Raw genomic sequence first — 6,128 nt, 5'->3', positions numbered from 1 at the left:
ATTGTTTACTCATATTTTATGTATTATCGCTAAGTGAATAGAGATTGTATAAAACATTTTTTTAAGCTGAAACATGGGAATTATTGAGTTTATTTCGCGAAGTTATCAGCTTTAGAAGGTGCACCTTCAACTCTCGAGCACTCTTTCTCTGGTTTATTACAAATAAATTAATTCTTCTGCAAAGCAAAAAGTTAAAAATTAAAACCGTTTTGATCAGGTTTTAAATTATCTCGATGTTTCCAAAAATTTTGGTTTTTATATTGCATCTTTATCAATTAATAATTGAAGAACGTTTGCCCCATTAGATATTTTTTCACAAACAAATTACTTATTGGTGCTAATCAAGTACATTGTGGCAAATTCCTGAATCAGTTTTTTGTGGGAGTTTTTTAATGTTTTGTTTGCGTTTTAATTTCATAACATATTTTAACGCTGAGTCAATAATTAGAGGGATATTTTAATAAAAAAAGACCAATTTATTCTTCATAACTAAACTCGCAAAGTTACGTCCATAATCGTCGTTCAGGCGCCTAAAGTAGAAATCTCTTTAGAACCATTTTCACATTTCTAATTGCTATCTGTTGAGTAAGAAAACGTCGGAACAATTATAAATCTTATTAAGAACAAAGATATTCACAAAAATCTAAGTAATAAATTCGACTTTTAACGACATTTAACTGTTTTAAGTCTTAAATTAAAATGTTTACTTTAATATTGTTTAAAGACTAATTGAAATTTGCCCAAAAGCGAAAAAGCCCGGAAAAACAAGGAAAAAGACGCTAAGAGAATAGAGGAAGAATATGGAGGAACAGACACAAGAAGCGTCAATGAACAACAGAAGAAACACTGGACTTTAGGTTGTTGAGGAGGCATTGAAGCAAATTTGGCAAAAAATTGACCAAGATATCAGAACATGAAGAGAGTGAAATCAATGAAAAAGTAAGTAACGGAAAAACAAATAAAACGACGTAAAACGTTGAGGAAGCATTGAAATAAATCTTGCAAAAATGACCAAGGCATCATGTCAACTAAGACGGACGCCCAGATATGTACAATCTGAGTCTGAAGGAAAACAAGAATGTAATGGAAAACTAACCAATGAATTATGCAAAAAGCCTTGAATATTCCAGAACTAAATAGCTTGTACATGCTAGGACAAGTTTCGTAAAAATCCGCCTCGATTCCAGTACAATTCGACGCAGCTGACCCTTGAGCAGCTGAGCTGAGCTGCGCTAATTCCCGAATCCAGGTGACTGACGATTTTAAAAGCAAACAAATCTGCATGGCAAGGCTCCGGCCCTCCGGATGCAGCAGTTAATATTTGATGGCCCCTACTGGTTTGATTTATTTCACCTAGAAAAGAGCGGCTGTTTAAAAAAACATGCCCAAAAATAGGAGTTTTTCCCGATAAATGTCCAACATTTCCATTCGCCCGTCTGGACTGGCCAGTTAATAGGTCGGATTAATCTATGCCGGTCGCTTGAATCAATTATTCCACTGCTGACCTAAATAATATTGTCTCTCGGTACATGGCCCCTATCGATTAACGATGGGAAAAACAGTTTAAATGTGAAAGAAACAGAATTGTTTGTTTGATGGCACGCTTTTTTTCTGCGGCCTGTTTGACATGCTAAACAACCGTCTTATCGTGCATAATTTCCGGGTTTCAAATGCCAGTTGAATTCTTCAAAGCAACAAAAATAGAAACAAAGACAACAATTCAATTCAAAAAATTGAAATAAATTTCGTCAAAAACTGGCCACGATATCAGCACAACATGGAGTAACAGGCACAAAAAACATCAATGATGTCGGAGGAATCACTGGACTTTAGGGAGGAATGAAATCAACAAAGGATAAAGAACGGTAAACGACGCAAATGCTTGAGGAAGCATTGAAATATTTTTTTTCAATGCTTCCTCAATCATTTGTTGATTGATTGACATCTCATTCTGTTGATTTTATTCCTCTTGCCGTAAGAGACACAAAAAACATTAATGGTGTCGGAAGAATCACTGGACTTTAGGGAGGAATGAAATCAGGATATGGAACGGGAAAACGAAAAAGGCGACGCAACTTATTGAGAAAGCATTGAAACACATAGAAATGAACCGAAAATTATTCCTAACTAAGCCATGTAGAACCAAAGGAAGCTTCTAATATATTTAGTTTGGGCCCCAAAAAAACCTCTCTACCTCTAGTCCTCCATGTACTTTACCACGGATATTCAATCCTGTTACTCTTGTGCCAGCCGTTAAAATCGGAAAAGAATCCTGACAAAATTGGGTTTCAGGCCTCTGTGTAACGAAACCCTTTCATCTGCTATTTTATTACTTTCCATCCTGTCGCGGTTCAAAAAGAGGCCGGCAAATGATTTTTTCCCCATTCAATGTTAACAATCCTTTTTCTTTATCAATATTTCAGCCTGGTTGGTTAACTATTCATAATTTGCGTGAACAAAACGCGGTTCAATGTGTTCGTCTGGCGCGTTTTGTATTATTGGAAGATAATGAAAAGAGGCTTGCACTGACGTCAAAACTCGATTAAATGATGAAACTTTTCTATTTAAGCTCTCCAAATACGCTAAACCAATAAAGGCATATTGATACGATTATTTTCAGCCACATTGAATCACCTGATTAATTAGGAAGTTTTATTAATAATGTCAGACAATATCAGTCGCTTTTCTGGGAAAATTATGTTTCTAGCAGCAAACCAAGAAAATCGTCTTCAGAGCCTCCCTGAGCATCCTGAACAGGCTGATCCTCTACTGCATTTTTTACCTTCACCAATTATTATTATTATTGAGCAAAGTACAGTTACACAAATATTAATTTGCTGCTCTTTCCAGACAATATTAAGCTACGTGGCCTCAAATGGAACGATTGACTTGCTAGAACTGATGCTTCAAGTGCCCGGTTTGGATCCAAATAAGCCGGACAATGAGGGCAACACCCCGTTGCATTTCGCTGCCCAAGCTGGTAAGCAAAAGCATTTTTTGGGGGGAAAAACTGATTAGAATTTTTTGCATTTTGAAGGGCAAGTGGAATGTTTAAACTGCCTGGCAAGCCGATGTCGAGGTGTGGAAATTGACGCCCGAAACAATTTAGGATTCACCCCTCTGATGAAGGCGGCTCTACAAGGAAGGAATAAGTGTGCCAAATTACTGTTATTCGCTGGTAGGTACCGCTCGCTTTAACTCTAATTAACCAGTAAATAACCAGCGGGGAAAAACAACGGGTTAGCGTGACAATTTCTAAAATTGGTAACCTTAATTGAATCCCAAGCGGTTTACCTTTCATGCGCCATTGTTCCACTAACCCAATAATAAAATGCCTCATAGATAATATTATTATTTCAGCGAAAACATAGCTGGGAAACTCAATTGGACGAGCATTCGTTAGATAGATAGATGTTCGACCAATATCCCGAGCTTATTTATTTATCCTCAATAAATTTGTTTTAAATTACCGTTTGCCAATGGAATCGATAAAATTTTTATCGCACTAGTTGTTTTTCATGTCAAACAACTTTAAATTACTGCTTGGCTTTAACATCTGGAGGTTATTTCCTAATGAAAACCTACAAATTGCAACCCATCTTTCCCTGGGTTTGTAGTGGAGATTTTTTAAAAGAAAAATTGCACTCAAGTTGAAAACAAATTGCTCAAAACAACCGCAAACATACACAAAAAAACAACTGGAAAGCAGTCCGAATCCAGAAGAAAAAAGACTGAAGTTCCAAAGAATCGCTAAGCAGAGCAATTCTTTGCTTCGAAACTTAACTAAAGATGGCACAGGACGGACAAACTAATTGTCGCCCTGAAGAAATTGAGAGAAGCAACAGCATTGATGCTCTGAAATTGCTAAATAATCCACAAAATTTAGCAAAGCGCTGAACTAAATAAGGATGACAGAGGAAGATCGCCTAAAAAACTGATAAACGGAGCAAACAATTCAGAAAAACACTTGACTAAAAATTGCAGAGGAAGATTTGTTTGGACTTTTAAAGCTAAGCGTGCGTTTTATTTACGCCCCGTCATGCAGCTTCTTGTCTGCCGTCTGTTTATTTTATTGTTTCCGTTTCTATATTGTAAATTTTAAGAAACTCGTTATTATTAAAGTTAATATTTTTCAGAATTAGGAGAACATTTTTTATATTAGAGCAGGGCAGAAAAAATTGTCATTCTTCAATTGCGTCTTAATATTTACAATAGATTGAATAGGTTTACAAGTGAGGCTTCATAGGACCCAAAATTTGACGAAATATTACAGAAAAACGGTATTAATCACAATTGAACCACTACGTTGCATTTGTCGCATTTTATTTATTCGATTTTAGCGTCAATTGTATGTTTTCTAATTACACAATTTTTTACACAATTGATTGAAAATCGTAGTATTTTCTGGTCTAATTGCCATGTGAACTAAACGATATTCAAAAATTATCAGAGATTTTTTCAGGCGAAGACAAAACTTCAAAATATAGATTTTTGCATAAGTCAGTTTGTTATTAATTCTAAAGGCATTGAGCGAGATTTCTTAAGATTAATTGTTCCGACATTTACAGTTAACAACTGTCAACAATTAAAATTATTTTTCCTCTTTTTAAAATTAAATGCTTTGTTATTAAATAAATAAGACAGTAAGTATAAAGAATATAATTCCGAAAGGTCATTGAGGTTGACTTTTGATATTTGCTTGAAAAATCCCTGAACTTACCGACCTACGTAAGACAGTACGCAGACAAAACTCCATAAGTATTTCAAAAATAAAATATTTATAAAAAATAGGAGGTTTTTATTAATTAAGTACAACAGAACGGAGTGCTGTGATGATATTTTGTCTGCGTGTTTGTCTTATTTTTAGACGGCAGAAAGCTATTTGTTGTCGGTCTATTTATACGCTCTTTTTCAAGCACTTCGAGTTGCCTATAAAGAGCCGAAGTGTACTGAAAGAGTGAAAAAAATGCGAATCAACACAATGATCTTTTAGTTGAAGAAACTCGTCAGATTTGACCATTTTTTTTGCTCGTTTCTCTGTTCATTTACGCTTGAAAAAAAATGGCTTGTAGCCGCTAAACTGCTAATTAAGTAAATAAGTACTTACTGTTGTAATAGCCTGTTAATAGCGAAGCAATTAAGTAAAAACAGTATGGTATAAACGCGATATTTTAATACGTTTAATGGAAGATTAATTAACAACATTGACTTTTTGTTAAAACAATTGCAGTTTGATTAATCAAAGCGGCAACGTTTAGGGGAGTAGCCCTTGAAGATGCCCCCCTTGCAAAGTATCGAAACGTTCAGTGCCACAACTTTTTATATGCCAAATTTGCTTAAACCGCTAATGTAAAGCAAACAAGCTGTCCACATCTTGGAACTCAATTTACAGCTGGATATTTTCATATCAGCGCTCTGGCAGAGCAGCTAATTTGAAAACCAATATTTCCTCATTGAATGTGTTTAATGTCGATGTCGATCAGACCATTAATAACGCAATTAATTTATTATAAAAACCGTTGAAAACAATCAGGAGTTTTAGAGGTTTTTGCCCATTTAGTGGAGGATTCTGGCCCGTTTCTGCCCAGTGTATGTTTAAGTATTTTATATTTTAATTGCTATTATATGTTAGTTGTACATACAAATCCGGGTCTGGTGATTTTTTTGTTAATTTATGCTCTTTCTGGCGAACTTCGATTCGATTTCCGACCGATTAACGACTTGGGCTCGATGTAACGAACAATTGAATGATTTCCGTCTGAATTTGCAGAAAACTCAAAAAACATTTGAAACCGTGTTTACTTTGGCGAATTTAGTTACTTGAATTCATCTTGAATTGAGACGAATTCCACGTGTTGGACGTGAAATGATGAATATTGTTGATATCGCCGTATGAAAGCTTTACATCGCTCTACGTGTGTAACAATAGTCTATTTGCGTTCGACTGTTCTAGAACTATGGAAATTGGGTCGGAAGCTTGCAAGCAAATGGAAAATCCTCTGCCAGTACGCATTTAAGACTAAAATAACTCTGGATATTGGCGGTTGGCACCCGCAAGCGTATTTTTCTTGGGAAAAAAATTAACTGTGCTTGAAAAAATTGCACATGTTTGCTTAGAACTTCCACAG

At 35.4% G+C, this 6,128-nt stretch overlaps 1 long non-coding RNA gene across 1 annotated transcript; it reads left to right on the top strand.

Annotated features, from left to right (window-relative positions):
* Positions 1 to 759: 759 nt before the first annotated feature.
* On the top strand, positions 760 to 3,213 carry LOC109543323. Its single transcript, XR_002172484.2, has 3 exons — positions 760 to 939; positions 2,851 to 2,980; positions 3,038 to 3,213. It is a non-coding gene; the product is annotated as an uncharacterized LOC109543323 (long non-coding RNA).
* The last annotated feature ends 2,915 nt before the right edge of the window (positions 3,214 to 6,128 follow it).

This window comes from Dendroctonus ponderosae, unplaced genomic scaffold (assembly GCF_020466585.1).
Source record: "Dendroctonus ponderosae isolate FM_Combo_2020 unplaced genomic scaffold, Dpon_F_20191213v2 Dpon_F_20191213_379, whole genome shotgun sequence".
NCBI classification, from domain to species: Eukaryota; Metazoa; Arthropoda; class Insecta; order Coleoptera; family Curculionidae; genus Dendroctonus; species Dendroctonus ponderosae.
The sequence above is the reverse complement of the archived record's forward strand: the minus strand, read 5'-3'. Positions and strand labels throughout refer to the sequence as shown.